Below are 20,587 nucleotides of genomic sequence, written 5' to 3' on the forward strand. Positions count from 1 at the left end.
AAAATGGCTCTTTGGCTATAGCCTATATCAATCATCGTTAGCATTGTAGCTAACAACTGCTGCATCCAAAATTGTTATTTTGCAAAGATCACAACCAAATATAATTTTAGCGATTGTTCAAGCAATTATCAAAACATAATTCTAAGCCTATGAGAACCCCAAAAAGTTATTTTGTTTATAACTAATAAAAATGTAAATCTAGACTACTGTCGCCAAGAGTCGCACGCATCTGTTTGTGACGTCAGTGTGTCATGTACTGGAAAAGGGTCTATAACCACTTCCTCAAAATCGTCAGAAAACTCAAGAAATCTGTCTTTAATGTTGATGTTTTTGCAGAGGAAATCTTAGTCGTGCAATTTTACATCTAACTAACATGTTTGGTTCAGTATTTCTCAATGAAAAAACCTGCATGAAAACGAGTCTTCTCAAGTTTAATGACAACAAAGACTTTAATGAAGAATCCCTACTGTTGACTAATCACCAACGCAGGGGCGTAGAGTTCCGCTACCGACTTGCCTCGAGGAAAAAATGTTGTGTTCCCGAAAAGCCGAAAAAACCCTTACCGAAAGTCCAAAACGAAAACCTCACAAAAAGTTGTCATAATATATGCACAAACTCTTCCAAACTGTTTCGGCTGGAAAGCATGCTGACGCCTTAAAGGCTAACAAAAAGTATGTCTTACAATGGTTTCAGTAGTCCTACATTGTCACAAGGTATAGATTATACCCCTATTTAGACCTGAAGTAGCAGACAGTCTAAATCCAGATTAGTGACAATATCGGAACGCTTAAACCATTTGTAACATAATTATTGTTAGTCCAGCATAAAGTTTGAGCTTTCCTTTCAGCACCATGGAGTGAATCCTTACCACTGCTACACCTGGCTATCAGCCACCGGAGCAAAGTCTGAGAGCGAAAACGTTTATTCAGCCTCATTTACGGTCTTAAAAAAACATAGCTGATATGGCTGACTTGCTTAAACAAATATGGTTTCTACTGACTCCTTCTGGATTTGTGTAAGTCAATAGGAACTGCCGAGTTAAATAAAGGTTCAATAATAATAATAAAATATGTACATATTAAAATGGACAATGTAAAACACACAGGGTGTTCACTCCTTAGGCCTACCTTCCTTACTGCGTCGGACTTCGGCCTCATGTCTGGGGTGGAAAATCTACTTCTGAAAGTACCATGCTTAGATGCATAATAACATCTCAGATTGAACTCTTCGCAAACAGCGACAGTTTCGTTGCAAACAAGACACACTGGTTTGATATTGTAGAAATACGATGAATATATTTTCATAGAACAGGTAGGACTCCCGAGTGGCGCAGTGGTCTAAGGCACTGCATCGCAATGCTAGCTGTGCCACAGCCGGCCGCGACCAGGAGACCCATGGGCGGCGCACAATTGGTCCAGCGTCGTCCAAGGTAGGGGAGGGTTTGGCCGGCAGGGATGTGGGTTTGTTTACCACGGGGGGCCAGTATGAAAAAAAATTAAAAAAAACATGTATGCATTCACTAACTGTAAATCGCTCTGGATAAGAGCGTCTGCTAAATGACTAAAATGTAATTAATATAGACATTGGTGATTTTACCACTGTAACCAGATGGACATTATTATGTTATGGTCATTGAATTGATTAGCCCACTAACCACGTGTTAAATGTGTAGTGTACCTACACTGTGTAGGACTATGAATTGGGCAGCTATAGGCTATTTGTTATTAGGCTAATTATGTTCTGGCCCGCAGACTAGCTACAAGCTCAGCAACACATTGACTGGAGGCCAAACCTAGTTGCCAACCCCCCTATATTGTAAATTCAATCTGGTTGGTATAAGATTGAAATGGGAAAATAATGTACCTGTGAACACCCTATGAAATAGCTCCCCAATACCGTCTGATGTATATATTTAATGTATTACATGAATGGTGACCACAGCCCTTCCGACAATACATTTAAAACGTGTTTTCCTGTGTTTTTTCCCACCCTGCTGAATGTATCCAATGTTCCATATCAAATGTGTGTCCTATTATGACACATATGGCAGTTTCTTCTCTCCATGTTTCTTGGCCCAGTATCATTTTTTACAAAAATCTGTGTTTTTTGTTCAGTACCATTGCAGGAAAATACCATGGTACTATTGCAGCTACCATGGTATTTCCCTGACATGGTATTACAATGAAAAAGATACCACGGTACTATCATGTTTATTGGGTCACTACAGTGGCAGGAAAATGCCATGGTATTTTCACCAGTGCCATAGTATTTTCCTGCCTTGGTAGTGACACAAAACACATCATAGTACAATGGAATGTTGTTGTTCATTATTCTACCATGGTGCATTTTTGTTAACAATTAACTTCAATAAAGTCATCCAAATAAATTCATAATCAATGACTAAAATAATGAATCTAGTTTTAAAAGACAATTTAATTAACACAAGTAGTCAATTCATAGCCTGTTTATCATTAAACAAAAGTTGTTTAGTAATATAAAATAATCCACCCAAACTAATGCTGAAAACTGATCATCACACCATCTTTATCTGATATACAGTGCATTCCTAAAGTATTCAAATCCCTTGACTTTTTCCACATTTTGTTACGTTACAGCCTTATTCTAAAATTGATTACATCGTTTTTTCCCTCATCAATCTACACACAATACCCCATAATGACAACGAAAAAACAGTATTTTTTGCAAATAGAAAAAAAAAACCTTTAAATATCACATTTACATAAGTATTCAGACCCTTTACTCAGTACTTTGTTGAAGCGCCTTTGGCAGCGATTACAGCCTTGAGTCTTCTTGGGTACGAAGCTACAAGCTTGACACACCTGTATTTGAGGAGTTTCTCCCATTCTTCTCTGCAGATCCTCTCAAGCTCTGTCAAGTTGGATGGGGAGCGTAGCTGCACAGCTATTTTCTGGTATCTCCAGAGATGTTCGATCGGGTTCAAGTCCGGGCTCTGCTGGACCACTCCTGTGTTGTCTTGGCTGTGTGCTTAGGGTCGTTGTCCTGTTGGAAGGTGAACCTTAGCCCCAGTCTGAGGTCCTGAGCACTCTGGAGCAGGTTTTCATCAGGGATCTCTATGAACTTTGCTCCGTTTATCTTTCCCTTGATCCTGACTTGTCTCCCAGTCACTGCCACTGAAAAACATCCCTACAGCATGATGCTGCCACCACCATGCTCTGACATGCACTGTCAACTGTGGGACCTTATATAGACAGGTGTGTGCCTTTCCAAATCATGTCCAATCAATTGAATTGAACACAAGTGGACTCCAATCAAGTTGTTGAAACATCACAAGGATGTTTCCTTAATGGAAACAGGATGCACCGGAGCTTAATTTCAAGTCTCATAGCAAAGGGTCTGAATACTTATGTAAATAAGGTATTTCAGGTTTTTATTTTGAATACATTTGCTAAAAATTCTAAAAAGGGCTGTTGTGTGTAGATTGATGAGGAAAATGTTTTAACCTAACAACCTAACAAAATGTGGAAGAAGTCGAGGAGACGGAATACTTTCCAAAGGCACTGAGTGTACAAAACATTAGGAACACCTTCCTAATATTGAGTTGCATCCCCCTTTGTCCTCAGAACAGCCTCAATTCGTCAGGGCATGGACTCTCCAAGGTTTGTAGAGCGTTCCACAGGGATGCTGGCCCATGTTGACTGCAATGCTTCCCACAGTTGTGTCAGGTTGGCTGGGAGTGGATCTCTACTCCGAATAGCTTGTTCCATCCGATGCACAATTGGATGGAGATCTGGTGCCTCGGAAGGCCACTGCAATAAGCTGAATTCACTGTCATGTTCGTGGAACCAATCCTGGACAAGCCTTGTGGCATGGGGCATAATCCTGCTGAAAAAAATCTATTTGCAGATGGATAACTATTGCCATGAAGGGATGCACCTGATTGGCAATTATGTTTAGATATCCTGTGGCATTCAAATGTTGCACCACATATATCAAGGGGCCCAATGTGTGCCATGAAAACACACCCCACACCACCACCACCAGCCTGCAATGCTGACACACGGCATGGATGCATGTACTCATGGTTTCCTCCATACCCTGGTACAGCAAAACTGACAAGGTGAACACTGATCAGTAAAGTAAATAGATGCCAACATTCTATAACACTCCCTTTCCTCTGCACAGTTCTCTCACAGTGAGAAACAATAGGATTACAATAGAGTGTTCTATGCTTTCTTCATTTGATCCAATCCACTACCACTTCTTATGTATACGTTGGTGTCTTTTTAAATTGCCCAATCTGTAGAATCTCGTCTCACAGTCAGTGCAGTAATACAGTGGGGAAAAAAGTATTTAGTCAGCCACCAATTGTGCAAGTTCTCCCACTTAAAAAGATGAGAGGCCTGTCATTTTCATCATAGGTACACGTCAACTATGACAGACAAAATGAGAAAATAAAATCCATAAAATCACATTGTAGGATATTTAATGAATTTATTTGCAAATTATGGTGGAAAATAAGTATTTGGTCAATAACAAAAGTTTCTCAATACTTTGTTATAATACTCTTTGTTGGCGATGACACAGGTCAAACGTTTTCTGTAAGTCTTCACAAGGTTTTCACACACTGTTGCTGGTATTTTGGCCCATTCCTCCATGCAGATCTCCTCTAGAGCAGTGATGTTTTGGGGCTGTCGCTGGGCAACACAGACTTTCAACTCCCTCCAAAGATTTTCTATGGGGTTGAGATCTGGAGACTGGCTAGGCCACTCCAGGACCTTGAAATGCTTCTTACGAAGCCACTCATTCGTTGCCGGGGCTGTGTGTTTGGGATCATTGTCATGCTGAAAGACCCAGCCACGTTTCATCTTCAATGCCCTTGCTGATGGAAGGAGGTTTTCACTCAAAATCTCATGATACATGGCCCCATTCATTCTTTCCTTTACACGGATCAGTCGTCCTGGTCCCTTTTCAGAAAAACAGCCCCAAAGCATGATGTTTCCACCCCCATGCTTCACAGTAGGTATGGTGTTCTTTGGATGCAACTCAGCATTCTTTGTACTCCAAACACGACGAGTTGAGTTTTTACCAAAAAGTTATATTTTGGTTTCATCTGACCATATGACATTCTCCCAATCCTCTTCTGGATCATCCAAATGCACTCTAGCAAACTTCAGACGGGCCTGGACATGTACTGGCTTAAGCAGGGGGACATGTCTGGCACTGCAGGATTTGAGTCCCTGGTGGCGTAGTGTGTTACTGATGGTAGGCTTTGTTACTTTGGTCCCAGCTCTCTGCAGGTCATTCACTAGGTTCCCCTGTGTGGTTCTGGGATTTTTGCTCACTGTTCTTGTGATCATTTTGACCCCACAGGGTGAGATCTTGCGTGGAGCCCCAGATCGAGGGAGATTGTCAGTGGTCTTGTATGTCTTCCATTTCCTAATAATTGCTCCCACAGTTGATTTCTTCAAACCAAGCTGCTTACCTATTGCAGATTCAGTCTTCCCAGCCTGGTGCAGGTCTACAATTTTGTTTCTGGTGTCCTTTGACAGCTCTTTGGTCTTGGCCATAGTGGAGTTTGGAGTGTGACTGTTTGAGGTTGTGGACAGGTGTCTTTTATACTGATAACAAGTTCAAACAGGTGCCATTAATACAGGTAACGAGTGGAGGACAGAGGAGCCTCTTAAAGAAGAAGTTACAGGTCTGTGAGAGCCAGAAATCTTGCTTGTTTGTAGGTGACCAAATACTTATTTTCCACTATAATTTGCAAATAAATTCATAAAAAATCCTACAATGTGATTTTCTGGAAAAAAAATGCTCATTTTGTCTGTCATAGTTGACGTGTACCTATGATGAAAATTACAGGCCTCTCTCATCTTTTTAAGTGGGAGAACTTGCACAATTGGTTGTTGACTAAATACTTTTTTCCCCCACTGTAAATACAAGTTTCACCCATACACAGCACCAGAAGTATTTGGAAAGTTCTAACCGTATGCACAAAGTAGTAATAAGACTTTAAATAACCTAATATGCAAAAATATGATGGTAATTGTATTCTATTGAGTGGCTTTGAAAGGTTTGTAAAGTTATAATACTTCATACAATTCAATTGTTTACCCTAAAACTAATTGTTTACCCTAAAACTACAACCAGACACTTACTGTCGCTTTGGCTTGAGGTGGCACATGGCCTCAAGTCCTCTGCATCTGCAACTTCAGAGAATATCACAGATGTCAAACCGTTACCACATTTATAGTACACACTTAACAGATTTTTCTGTTCATCCCATACAGTTGGTAGGAACAGAACTTTGAGAAAGTAGGCTTGTTTATCAGACTTGAAACATTATGTACCTTGTTGTAGGGTCATTTTCAAAGACACTGGCTCTTGAAGTTACTAAAAATAAAAAAAATTAAGAACTGTTACACTTTTGGTCACTAAATAATCAAGTATGTCAAGATCAGATGGGTGTGGTAATGTCTTGTCATATCAACTGTCATTAGGTCATGATTTCATTCCGTCTCAATTTAAGACTAGTACTTGCATTAACTGTAAGCTTTTCTTCACCCACATACTTGAATGTGTGTAAAACTTACCATCAACTTGCTGATTATACATTCAATGACCTAGTAGCCTAATGCAGGATCCTACCACTAGGGGCTGGTGGAAGCTGTGGCACTGTACGCTGGGCTTGTCTGGGTTCATTTGTCTTTTTCTGGAGTGCTTCACTTCCATCATCATCTTATGAAGGACAATACAAAAAAAGACTCATTTATTTCATCTACTTCCTGATGCATGTAATACACACAATGGAATAAGAGCAGTTAAGAAATCCTCACCAGGTGGCTCTACACGGAATCTGATTGGTTTAGTCACCGCCCTCTTCGCTGGTTCCTCGTCAGATTCAACATTGGAGGTGTCAACCCCCCATTTGGCTCGTTGCTCTGCCACAGAGTAATTGTCTGTACGTGCAATAAACATTGTCATAAATAGTTTCCTATTAACACTGGCAAACCGGCTATTGAGTATTTGAAATTCACATAGTAATACTTTCAGCCAATACATATAGTACTTAAGAGGGGGAAGTTCCTGACTCTACTGACCAGGAGTGGGTTGCACCAGTTAGACGATAAGGTGTAAGAGATAAGTTGGACCTACCTACGCCCGACGTAATGATTTAGAAAATTGAACAAGATGCGACATGACTAGTCATGAAACACTTACCTTGGAAACTAGTTATAGATCTATACTATACGTCTACCCCACATTACACTTAGTTTTTACACCCTGGCGTAGCAAAAGCTATTACTTACAACCAGTTGGTGACACAGGTTTACGCCTGGCTTAGAACATATTCTACGTTGTAACTAGCCTTACGTGTAGGAGTATGTTCAACTGATGCAACCTGCTCCAGAGCCACACAGCCAAGCATACATGGCAATAGAAACGGGAGTGGATGGACAGTCAAATATTATTTTACCAGTTGATGAAAAGATGGAAATTCTGTACTACTCCCATAATATTTTGTCAGGCCGGTCTCCTCTCTTAATGGCATTTCTTGGCCAGTGGCAACACAGGACCTGCAAGATATGAGACACTGTTTAAAGTGAACTATTTATCCATCTCTTTGCCTAAAAAGGGTAAACCATTTAACTGATCAACTCACCCCATCTCTCTTCTCCACCCACTGCTCTGGTACAACTTCAACATTGTTCTCTTTGACAAAATGTACAACATAATAATGCTGTATGCCCTGTGCAGAAAAACAAAACACAAATTCCACAGTGTTCAGTCTCTTGATTTACCAGCCAAGATAGTTTGCATAACTAATACAGCTTGTGAACTTGGCTGTAGCTAAATGGGGCTTGCTACAGGCTGTGCAAGATGGTAAACACAACATGAGTGCCATGGTCCTCCTCAAGTATAATAGCTTGCTTAACAAGACTGCTCTTTGCAATGAGATGCATTTGTGTGCTCCTCGTAGTGGTGTGGAAAGTCCAATACAGTCTTGAGTCACAAGGACTCAGCGTGTAAGATTCCAGATGCTGAAACACCCTGCAGAGGTAAGTATCAGAGGCATCTTCTTGACCTATCATTAAGTATGTAGGCATTGTTTGGCCGTCTCATGTTGATGACCTGTTGGCGGGGAGAAGCTCTAACTGTGCGTTCTTGCACAAGTGGCCGCCTCCCTGAACGGACCATCTTCTTTAGTTGTTGCAAGTAGTTCTCAGACTTGAAAGCACTACAGTTGTCAAGGCAGCCAAGTTCTTCAGCATCAGCAGTGAGGTGTAGGAGGGAGGGAACATTATACACGAGAAATGTGTCTCCATACAAAACCCTTCCCTGCTCCACAAAGAAGTTCAGTAAAGCATGAGCATAGGCACTGTGGATTGAAGAAAGTTGAGGAGAAACCAAAATGCACATGGCCACACTGAAGGCCATGAAGTGTGTGTACTGTTCTTTAGACCAGATTCTTCTCAGCACTACTTTCCCAGTATAGAGTAGAAACTGTCTCAATTCTGTGGCCTTCCAACGGTCAAGGTCATCCAATCGCCGTTGTTTGCGAGCAAAGCAGTCTGGAATTGAATCCTTTAGTCGGTTTAGCTGTTGACTGACCTCCTTGACTTGCACCAACGCCAACCTGGCCCCAGTCTTTCCCCTAGTCCACATCATCAAGAGCTTCCGGGTTACTCCGAGGCAACAAAGGTGCATATAGTCAATTGGGAATGAATTCACCATATCAATGGGGAGGATGCAAAAAGGAGAGGTTTTCCCTTCATGGTGATGTTCTGGCTGTACCAATTCCCTAAAGGATTTGTCAGTTCTGAGACACAGGTTTTTTACCTGCGGGTACGTCATCCTCCCATCACACCTGCCTTTTTGTGTGCACCTGTCACAGCCATAGTAGCCAGAATACATCTTTATGCATTTTACCACGGCTTTTGCAGGTGCATCACATGTTACAGAACAAACTTTCACTTGCAGTGTTGTGTCTCCCCACTTCAAGCCGGTCTGCATCAACTCTTTAAGCTCCAGCAAAGTGTCATTGAGGAATTCCAGGGAGCTTGGTTTCCATGATGCCATTGCAAGTGACAGAGGAAACACTGTGGGTGGTGATAGATTGATAGAGCACAAAAGTGGCCATAACGACATATTGGTACTTTTGAACAAAGGGAGACCATCCAGATTAAGGGATATTTCTAAAAGATTCAAATCTCCAACCACTGATTTAGGATAGATGCTTAGATGTTTCACTAACTCCACCTTCACTTTAAATCTGACAAACTCCACATTAGACTTGGCTTCAACAAAAACATTGGTGGTTTCTAGGAGAGTTCTAGCAGTGGAAGGCAAATCTGGGTGACCATTAGACTGCAGCATCTTCAGAAGTGCATCAACAGCATTGTGTTTCACTTGGGAATCACTTATCCAGGTTGCCAGGTCCTCTCTGAAGGTAGAATATTTTTCAACATCATCATTGTCAGAGTCAGTTGTCTCCTGAATTGCACAACCAGCATTGGCTTCAGTCTCTGAATCTATGTCACTGTGTGATGGCAGTCTTGGCTTAGTACCACCTACTGTCTGCAGTTCACCATCTGACTCTTCCTCAGCGTGTGTTGGCAGTCTTGGAGGAGTACCACCTACTGCCTGGAGTTCACCATCTGACTCTTCCTCAGCGTGTGTTGGCAGTCTTGGAGGAGTACCTTCCACTGCCTCAACTTCACTGTCTGACTCAATTTTGCTGTCAGATTCAGTAGAACTGGTATCTTCACTCTTGGTGTCAGACTGGCTGATGAGACTAGATCCACTTTCATTGTCATTGACTTCCTTCTCTACCCTTTTTGTCTTAAGGTTGGTTTTCTCCAGTGATAAAGCTGCGTATATTGAAAAAGCTTGTTAGTGCATAGGTCAAATGTATCTTTGTGATGCTCATTTCAAGTATTTTTTCCAGCTTCAGACAAACACTAAATATTTCACTTAAAACATAGTTTTGTTGTATTTAATGATAGAGAAGAGAAGAGTTTGACCAACACAGATTCATGTCCAATCTTTGAGGACGTGTCTACATTGTTAGAGTGGTCACATGCCAATCTGTTCCATATAATAGACAGTCTTTGGAACAGTGGAAAGCTGCATGGCCCCTTGGTTGTTGCTAAGCAGGCATTCTTCTTCTATGGTGTTTATTGGTGGTGTTCAGACCAACGTTAAAGGTGCATCACTGCCACCTTCTGGGCTGGAGTGTGATAGAGACATGTGGTTCTGTCCTGGTGAGATCACAGGGTCAAAGAAAACTTGGTATGACTGTAGTCACTCCAGGCAATCAGCCCATAATAACCATTCACACTGTCAGATCTAATATGGAAGAACTGAATACAACCATAAGAACCATTCATACTGTCAGATTTAATATGGAATAACTGAATACAACCATAAGAACCATTCATACTGTCAGATTTAATATGGAAGAACTGAATACAACCATAAGAACCATTCATACTGTCAGATCTAATATGGAAGAACTGAATACAACCATAAGAACCATTCATACTGTCAGATCTAATATGGAAGAACTGAATACAACCATAAGAACCATTCTTACTGTCAGATCTAATATGGAAGAACTGAATACAACCATAAGAACCATTCATACTGTCAGCTCTAATATGGAAGAACTGAATACAACCATACGAACCATTCATATTGTCAGATCTAACATGGAAGAACTGAATACAAAAGAGAAGGAGAGGTTGACCAGTACATATTCATGTACAAACGTTATTTTTCATTGGCAGATCAATGCAGTTTTCCAAACATATTCATCATCAGTTTTTTTGTAAGATTTTAACTAACTGAACAAAAATATAAACACAACATTCAACAATTTTACTAGGGTACAGTTCATATAAGGAAATCAGTCAACTGAAATACATTCATTAGGCCCTAATCTATGGATTTCACATGAATGGGCAGGGGAGCAGCCATGGGTGGGCCTGGGAAGGCATAGGCCCAACCATTTGGGAGCCAGGCCCACCCATCAGCCAATAAGAATGATTTCCCCCACTAAAGGGCTTTATTACAGATAGAAATACTCATCAGTTTCATCAGCTGTCCGGGTGGCTGATCTCAGATGATCCTGCAGGTGAAGAAGCCAGATGTGGAGGTCCTGGGCTTGCACGGTTACACGTGGTCTGTGGCTGTGAAGCCAGTTGGACGTTCTGCCAAATTCTCAGTAGAGAAATTTACATTACATTCTCTGGCAACAGCTCTGGTGAACATTCCTGCAGTCAGCATGCCAATTACGCACTCCCTCAAAATGTAGACATCTGTGGCATTGTGTTGTGTGACAAAACTTCTCATTTCAGAGTGGCCTTTTATTGTACAAGGTGCACCTGTGTAATGATCATGCTGTTTAATCAGCTTCTTGATATGCCACACCTGTCAGGTGGATGGATTATCTTGGCAAAGGGGAAATCCTCACTAACAGAGATGGAAAAAAATGTGTGCACAACATTTGAGATTATTAAGCTTTTTATGCATTTGGAAATTTTCTGGGATCTTTTATTTCAGCTCATGAAACATGGGACCAACACTTCACATGTCAAGGTTATATTTTTGTTTAGAAGACAATTTACTAAACACGTAGTCATTTCATTTTAATTGTCACATGCTTGGTAAACAACAGGTGTAGACTAACAGTGAAATGTTGACCAACAATGGAGAACACAATACAACAATTATAATAATAGGAAAAAGATTGTAGCACGAGGAATTAATACACGATGATCAATGGTAGCTTGGCTATATACATGGGGTGCCAATACCTAGTCAATGGTAGCTTGGCTATATACATGGGGTGCCAATACCTAGTCAATGATAGCTTGGCTATATATACATGGGGTGCCAATACCTAGTCAATGATAGCTTGGCTATATACAGTGCAATCTGAAAGTATTCAGACCCCTTGACTTTTTCCACATTTTATTACGTTACAGCCATATTCTAAAATTGATTTAACAGTTTTTTCCCCTCATCAACCTACATACAGTACCCCATAATGTCAAAGCAAAAGACAGGTTTTTAGTTGTTTTTCCTAATTTATTAATAAAAAACGGAAATATCAAATTTACATAAGTATTCAGACCCTTTATTCAGTACTTTCTTGAAGCACCTTTGGCAGTGATTATAGCATTGAGTCGTCTTGGGTATGACGCTACAAGCTTGGCACACCTGTATTTGGGGAGGTTCTTCAATTCTTCTCTGCAGATCCTCTCAAGCTCTGTCAGGTTGGATGGGGAGCGTTGCTGCACAGCTCTTTTCTGGTCTCTCCAGAGATATTAAATTGTGTTCAAGTCTGGGCTCTGGCTGGGCCAAGTGAACCTTCGTCCCAGTCTGAAGTCCTGAGCGCTCTCGAGTAGGTTTTCATCAAGGATCTCTCTGTACTTTGCTCCGTTCATTATTCCCTCGATCCTGACTAGTCTCCCTGCCTCTGAAAAACATCTGCACAGCATGATACTGCCACAATCATGCTTCACCGTAGGCATGGTGCCTGGTTTCCTCCAGACGTGACGCTTGACATTCAGGCCAAAGAGTTCAATCTTGGTAACATCAGACCAGAGAATCTTGTTTGTCATGGTCAGAGTCCTTTAGGTGCCTCTTGGCAAACTCCAAGCGGGCTGAACTCTGGAGCTCTGTCAAAGTGATCATCGGGTTCTTGGTCACCTTCCGGACCAAGGCCCTTCTCCCCCGATTGCTCAGGTTGGCCGGGCGGACAGCTCTAGGAAGAGTCTTGGTGGTTCCAAACTTCTTCCATTTAAGAATGATGGAGGCCACGGTGCTCTTGGGGACCTTCAATGCTGCAGAAATGTTTTGGTACCCTTCCCCAGATCTGTGCCTCGATACAATCCTGTCTCGGAGATTTACGGTCAATTCCTTCGACCTCATGGCTTGGTTTTTGCTCTGACATGCACTGTCAACTGTGGGATGTTATATAGACAGGTGTGTGCCTTTTCAAACCATGTCCAATCAATTGAATTTATCTCAGGTGGACTCCAATCAAGTTGTAGAAACATCTAAAGGAAGATGAATGGAAACAGGGTGCACCTGAGCTAAATTTTGAGATTCAAATTATTTCTAATAAATTTGCAAAAATGTCTAAACCTGTTTTTGCTTTGTCATTATGGGGTATTGTGTGTAGATTAATGAGGGAATTTTTATTTTTTAAATCAATTTTACAATAAGGCTGTAACGTATTTTCTTGTTGAAAAAGTCAAGGGGTCTGAATACTTTCAGAATGCACTGTATAGACACTAACTATTTCACTTTAAACCGTTTGTTATATTTATACACAAGAGAAGAAGAGGTTGCCCAGCACAAACTCATGTACAAACATGAATTTTCATTACATATTTGTAATTTAGCAGATGCTCTTATCCAGAGCGACTTATAGGACCAATTGGGGTTAATTGCCTTGCTCAAGGCCACAATGACAGATTTTTCACCTAGTTGGCTCGGGATTCAAACCAGCGACCTTTCAGTTACTGGCCCAACACTCTTAACCGCTAGGCTACCTGCCGCCAGATCAATTAACTTCAATACAGTTATTCATATACTACTATATTACTAAAATATAATTAATCTGGTATTAAAAGAAAATTTAATAAACACAAGTAGTCAATTCATAGCCTGTTTATCATTAAACAAAAGATGTTTAGTAATATAAAATAGTTAGACAGGACATTTTGTGGCTATTTCTCAGGAGCCTGGTGGTGCAGTTACCTCTTCTTGGAGGGAGCAGGTCATTCAGTGGATGGTCAAGAGTGTGCATGTCCTTCAAGCAGGTGAACTGCAGCCTGTTCTCGCCTGCTCTGCAGTGACGGGTGCTGTGGTTGGACTGCTCCATCTCTAGAGATGATCCTCAAGGCCCTCCTCTGCACCCTGTCTAGTTGGGCCTGCTGCTTTTTACTGCATCCAACTAACAGCACTCCACCGTATTCCAGACAAGGCCTGGCCAGTATAGTATAGACTGTGACCAGATCTTCAGTAGGACATTTCTGGCACGAACAGTCAAAAAGGCGTTTTGAGGCCTTTCTCACTGGCTGCTCCACGTGTCACCACTGAGGTTAGAGTCTAGATGACTGCTCCAGGTGTCACCACTGAGGTTAGAGTCTAGATGAAAACCAAGACACTTGGTTGTTGTTACCACTGGTACTTCCTGTCCTCCTAGGATTAGTGGTGCAGGTTGTGGATGGTCCTCTGACCAAGGGCTAAATGTACCAGTTGCCATCACCCTCTGCCCTCTTTCGGTGGTGTAGCTGTGGAGCCAGGCTAGTAACCTTGGACACAGTTCAATGTCAGACAGATGTTGCAGGAACTATGGGTGATCTACTCGATCAAAGGCTTTGGACACATTAGCAAGTAACAGACTCACCATTGCTGGTTTTATGGAGTCTGTAGCTGTCAGCCAGGAGTGTGTGGTTTTCACAATGGCGGTAGTATTGCTGGACTTTGGGAGGTGGTCATACTGAATCGTGCACTCAGATAACACCTCCTACTGGCAGGGGACAGTTTTAACAATGTGTTTGATGACAGGGGCTAGATCTTCTGCCTGCTCTTTAGTAGCCAGGCTGGAATGCCATCAGGCCCACATGCTTTACGTGCTCTGAGTCTGTTCAGAGCTTGCTTTAACTGGCCAATGCTGCACAGCTCAACCTGCCTTGTAGGCATGGGCAGGGGGAAGATGGCAAGAGGTGTGGTGCTTTTCCATGCCTCAGCAAAGAAACCATTCAAAACATCAGCCAGGTCGTCGTCTTCAATTCCCTCGACCTGTATTCTCCCTCCTGATGTTTTCTTTGGTCCCAGTCCATTGTTAGTGAAGTCCCACCATTCCTTAGGGTTTTTCTTCTTTAGGTCCTGGATTTCAGTTTTGTAGAAGATTGTCTTTGTCTATACATCAAGTGCAGTTTGAATGCAGGAGTTGAACGTCTCCACCTTTGCATCGATGCTCTCCACCTCATATATGGCAGACCAGTCAGTACTGGCCATACATCGTGCAAAGGTCTCCTTTCTGTTCTGAGTTACCAGATGTCCTTTTTTCCGCTGCACCTCGCTTCTCCCTCCTGATGATGTGTTTGGAGAGAACAGCAGACATTTGTGATCACTGGATCTGAGAGGAGCAAGTACAGTGGGTTGTGTTGATCAGATCTAGGATGGAGTCCTCTCTGTGGTCTTGTCTTTGACCACTTGTTTCATGTCTGGATGGGAGTTTGTCAGCATCTTGATGGGCAGGTGATTAAAGTCTCCACACAGGATGAGACCCATTTGGGGAGAGGACATCCTGATCACATGGACAGTGATTATGAGATAATACACAGTGTTCTGCTGCAGTGTTTTGTCATGTGCCCATGGTGGATGTTAGAGCACTCCACTACCAGAGATGAAACTGAGCTGGGGTGTTGTTTAGGACGGAGCTGAAGACACTCAAACTCTTCTTTCTCTAGGTCAGTTATTCTTCTCTTTGCCTGCATACTGTGATTCACATACATAGCCACGACCCCTCCTCGCATCCCCTCTCTGGACCTGTCATTTCTGAACAGCTGATAGTCTTTGTCATCCGAACACCCTTAATTCGTCGGGGCATGGACTCTACAAGGTGTCGAAAGCGTTCCACTGGGATGCTGGCCCATGTTGACTGCAACGCTTCCCACAGTTGTGTCAAGTTGACTGGCAGTGGATTTCTACTCCGAATAGATCGTTCTATCTCCTACAACAGATGCACAATTGGATTGAGATCTGGTGCCTCGGAAGACCACTGCAGTAACCTGAATTCACTGTCATGTTCGTGGAACCTTTTCTGGACAAGCCTTGTGGCATGGGGCATAATCCTGCTGAAAGAATCTATTTGCAGATGGATAACTGCTGCCATGAAGGGATGCACCTGATTGGCAATGATTTTTAGATATCCTGTGGCATTCAAACTTTGCTCCACTTTTATCAAAGGGCCCAATGTGTGCCATGAAATCACACCCCACACCACCACCACCAGCCTACAATGCTGACACACGGCATGGATGCATGTACTCGTGGTTTCCTCAATATCCTAGTCCTCTCAATATCTTTACAGTAGGAGGTATCTAAGGACTGCAAAACTGACAAGGTGCACACTGATCATTAAAGAGATGCTACCATTCCACAATGTTCCCGTTCCTCTGCACAGTTCTCTCACAGTGAGAAACAATAGGATTACAATAGAGTGTTCTATGCTTTCTTAATTTGATCCAATCCACTACTACTTCTTATGTATACGTTGGTGTCTTTTTAAATTGCCCAACATGTAGAATCTCATGTCACAGTCAGAGCAGGAGTATGGCTTCTCTCCTGTATGTGTTCTCCGATGAAGTTTTAGCTCATTTGATGTTGAGAAGCATTTTACACAGTCAGAGCAGGAATAAGGCTTTTCTCCTGTATGTATACGTTCATGTACTTTTAAGGGGTCCAGTCGAGAGAAACTCTTCCCACAGTCAGAACAGGAGTAAGGCTTCACTCCTGTGTGTATCCGTTGGTGTGACTTTAAGTGGCCCAGTCGAGAGAAACTCTTCCCACAGTCAGAGCAGGAGTAAGGCTTCTCTCCTGTGTGTGTTCTCTGATGAACTTTTAGCTGAGTTGATGTTGTGAAGCATTTTACACAGTCAGAGCAGAAGTAAGGCTTTTGTCCTGTATGTTTAGGTTCATGTTGTTTTAAGTGGCCCTGTTGAGAGAAACTTGCCCCACAATCAGAGCAGGAGTAAGGCTTCTCTCCTGTATGTGTTCTCCGATGAAGTTTTAGCTCATTTGATGTTGAGAAGCATTTTTCACAGTCAGAGCAGGAGTAAGGCTTTTCTCCTGTATGTATACGTCCATGTTGTTTTAAGGTGCCCAGATGAGAGAAACTTGCCCCACAGTCAGAGCAGGAGTAAGGCTTCTCTCCTGTGTGTATCCGTTGGTGTGATTTTAATCTTTCCTGATGAAAGAAATTCTTACCACAGTCAGAGCAGGAGTAACACTTCTCTCCTGTGTGTATACGTTCATGTACTTTTAAGGGGCCCAGTCGAGAGAAACTCTTCCCACAGTCAGAGCAGGAGTAAGGCTTCTCTCCTGTGTGTATTTTTAGGTGTATTTTTAGCTTTGATAGAATTGAGAAACTCTCCTCACAATGTGGGCAGTGGTGAGACCTCTTAGCTCTGTGATCTTCCTGCTGTTGCTCTCTGGATGTATTGAATGTCTCAACATGGTCTCCTGTGTGAACAACATCAGAAGAACCAGTCAGTTGGTGTGATGTACATGTTAATCAAATGTATTTTATGAAGCCCTTTTTACATCAGAAGTTGTCACAAAGTGTTTTATAGAAACCCACCCTAAAACCCCAAAGAGCAAGCAATGCAGATGTAGAAGCCATATCATCCTCCACTCACTATCACAAGGGTTAGTGTCATCCTCCACTCACTATCACAAGAGTTAGTAACTACACAGACTCATTTCATAGAACTTTAAAACACTGGCAGTTTGTCTACTTGACTTCTTTAGTCTACTCTCTGATCACTCCAGATAGCCCAGTGAATAAAACAAATGCTGGCAATACTGGTGTCAAACAATGTACAGAGGAGAGAACAAGTATTTGATACACTGCCGATTTTGCAGGTTTTCCTACTTACAAAGCATGTAGAGGTCTGTAATTTTTATCATAGGTACACTTCAACTGTGAGAGATGGAATCTAAAACAAAAATCCAGAAAATCACATTGTATGATTTTTAAGTAATTCATTTGCATTTTATTGCATGACATAAGTATTTGATACATCAGAAAACCAGAACTTAATATTCGGTACAGAAACCTTTGTTTGCAATTACAGAGAATATATGTTTCCTGTAGGTCTTGACCAGGTTTGCAAACACTGCAGCAGGGATTTTGGCCCACTCCTCCATACAGACCTTCTCCAGATCCTTCAAGTTTCGGGGCTGTCGCTGGGCAATACAGACTTTCAGCTCCCTCCAAAGATTTTCTATTGGGTTCAGGTCTGGAGACTGGCTAGGCCACTCCAGGACCTTGAGATGCTTCTTACGGAGCCACTCCTTAGTTGCCCTGGCTGTGTGTTTCGGGTCGTTGCCATGCTGGAAGACCCAGCCACGACCCATCTTCAATGTTCTTACTGAGGGAAGGAGGTTGTTGGCCAAGATCTCGCGATACATGACCCCATCTATCCTCCCCTTAATACGGTGCAGTCGTCCTGTCCCCTTTGCAGAAAAGCATCCCCAAAGAATGATGTTTCCACCTCCATGCTTCACGGTTGGGATGGTGTTCTTGGGGTTGTACTCATCCTTCTTCTTCCTCCAAACACGGTGAGAGGAGTTTAGAACAAAAAGCTCAATTTTTGTCTCATCAGACCACATTACCTTCTCCCATTCCTCCTCTGGATCATCCAGATGGTCATTGTCAAACTTCAGACGGGCCTGGACATGCGCTGGCTTGAGCAGGGGGACCTTGCATAAACTGCAGGATTTTAATCCATGACGGCGTAGTGTGTTACTAATGGTTTTCTTTGAGACTGTGGTCCCAGCTCTCTTCAGGTCATTGACCAGGTCCTGCCGTGTAGTTCTGGGCTGATCCCTCACCTTCCTCATGATCATTGGTGCCCCACGAGGTGAGATCTTGCATGGAGCCCCAGACCGAGGGTGATTGACCGTCATCTTGAACTTCTTCCATTTTCTAATAATTGCGCCAACAGTTGTTGCCTTCTCACCAAGCTGCTTGTCTATTGTCCTGTAGCCCATCCCAGCCTTGTGCAGGTCTACAATTTTATCCCTGATGTCCTTACACAGCTCTCTGGTCTTGGCAATTGTGGAGAGGTTGGAGTCTGTTTGAGTGTGTGGACAGGTGTCTTTTATACAGGTAACGAGTTCAAACAGGTGCAGTTAATACAGGTAATGAGTGGAGAACAGGAGGGCTTCTTAAAGAAAAACTAACAGGTCTGTGAGAGCCGGAATTCTTACTGGTTGGTAGGTGATCAAATACATACAGTGGGGAAAAAAAGTATTTAGTCAGCCACCAATTGTGCAAGTTCTCCCACTTAAAAAGATGAGAGAGGCCTGTAATTTTCATCATAGGTACACGTCAACTATGACAGACAAATTGAGGAAAAAAATTCCAGAAAATCACATTGTAGGGTTTTTAATGAATTTATTTGCAAATTATGGTGGAAAATAAGTATTTGGTCACCTACAAACAAGCAAGATTTCTGGCTCAAACAGACCTGTAACTTATTCTTTAAGAGGCTCCTCTGTCCTCCACTCGTTACCTGTATTAATGGCACCTGTTTGAACTTGTTATCAGTATAAAAGACACCTGTCCACAACCTCAAACAGTCACACTCCAAACTCCACTATGGCCAAGACCAAAGAGCTGTCAAAGGACACCAGAAACAAAATTGTAGACCTGCACCAGGCTGGGAAGACTGAATCTGCAATAGGTAAGCAGCTTGGTTTCAAGAAATCAACTGTGGGAGCAATTATTAGGAAATGGAAGACATACAAGACCACTGATAATCTCCCTCGATCTGGGGCTCCACGCAAGATCTCACCCCGTGGGGTCAAAATGATCCCAAGAACGGTGAGCAAAAATCCCAGAACCACACGGGGGGACCTAGTGAATGACCTGCAGAGAGCTGGGACCAAAGTAACAAAGCCTACCATCAGTAACACACTACGCCGCCAGGGACTCAAATCCTGCAGTGCAAGACGTGTCCCCCTGCTTAAGCCAGTACATGTCCAGGCCCGTCTGAAGTTTGCTAGAGTGCATTTGGATGATCCAGAAGAGGATTGGGAGAATGTCATATGGTCAGAAGAAACCAAAATATAACTTTTTGGTAAAAACTCAACTCGTCGTGTTTGGAGGACAAAGAATGCTGAGTTGCATCCAAAGAACACCATACCTACTGTGAAGCATGGGGGTGGAAACATCATGCTTTGGGGCTGTTTTTCTGAAAAGGGACCAGGACGACTGATCCGTGTAAAGGAAAGAATGAATGGGGCCATGTATCGTGAGATTTTGAGTGAAAACCTCCTTCCATCAGCACGGGCATTGAAGATGAAACGTGGCTGGGTCTTTCAGCATGACAATGATCCCAAACACACCGCCCGGGCAACGAAGGAGTGGCTTCGTAAGAAGCATTTCAAGGTCCTGGAGTGGCCTAGCCAGTCTCCAAGTCTCCAGATCTCAACCCCATAGAACATCTTTGGAGGGAGTTGAAAGTCCGTGTTGCCCAGCGACAGCCCCAAAACATCACTGCTCTAGAGGAGATCTGCATGGAGGAATGGGCCAAAATACCAGCAACAGTGTGTGAAAACCTTGTGAAGACTTACAGAAAATGTTTGACCTGTGTCATTGCCAACAAAGGGTATATAACAAAGTATTGAGAAACTTTTGTTATTGACCAAATACTTTTTTTCCACCATAATTTGCAAATAAATTCATTAAAAGTCCTACAATGTGATTTTCTGGATATTTTTTTCTCATTTTGTCTGTCATAGTTGACGTGTACCTATGATGAAAATTACAGGCCTCTCTCATCTTTTTAAG

Source organism: Coregonus lavaretus (assembly GCF_964263955.1).
Source record: "Coregonus lavaretus genome assembly, contig: HAP1_SCAFFOLD_54, whole genome shotgun sequence".
Taxonomy (NCBI): Eukaryota; Metazoa; Chordata; class Actinopteri; order Salmoniformes; family Salmonidae; genus Coregonus; species Coregonus lavaretus.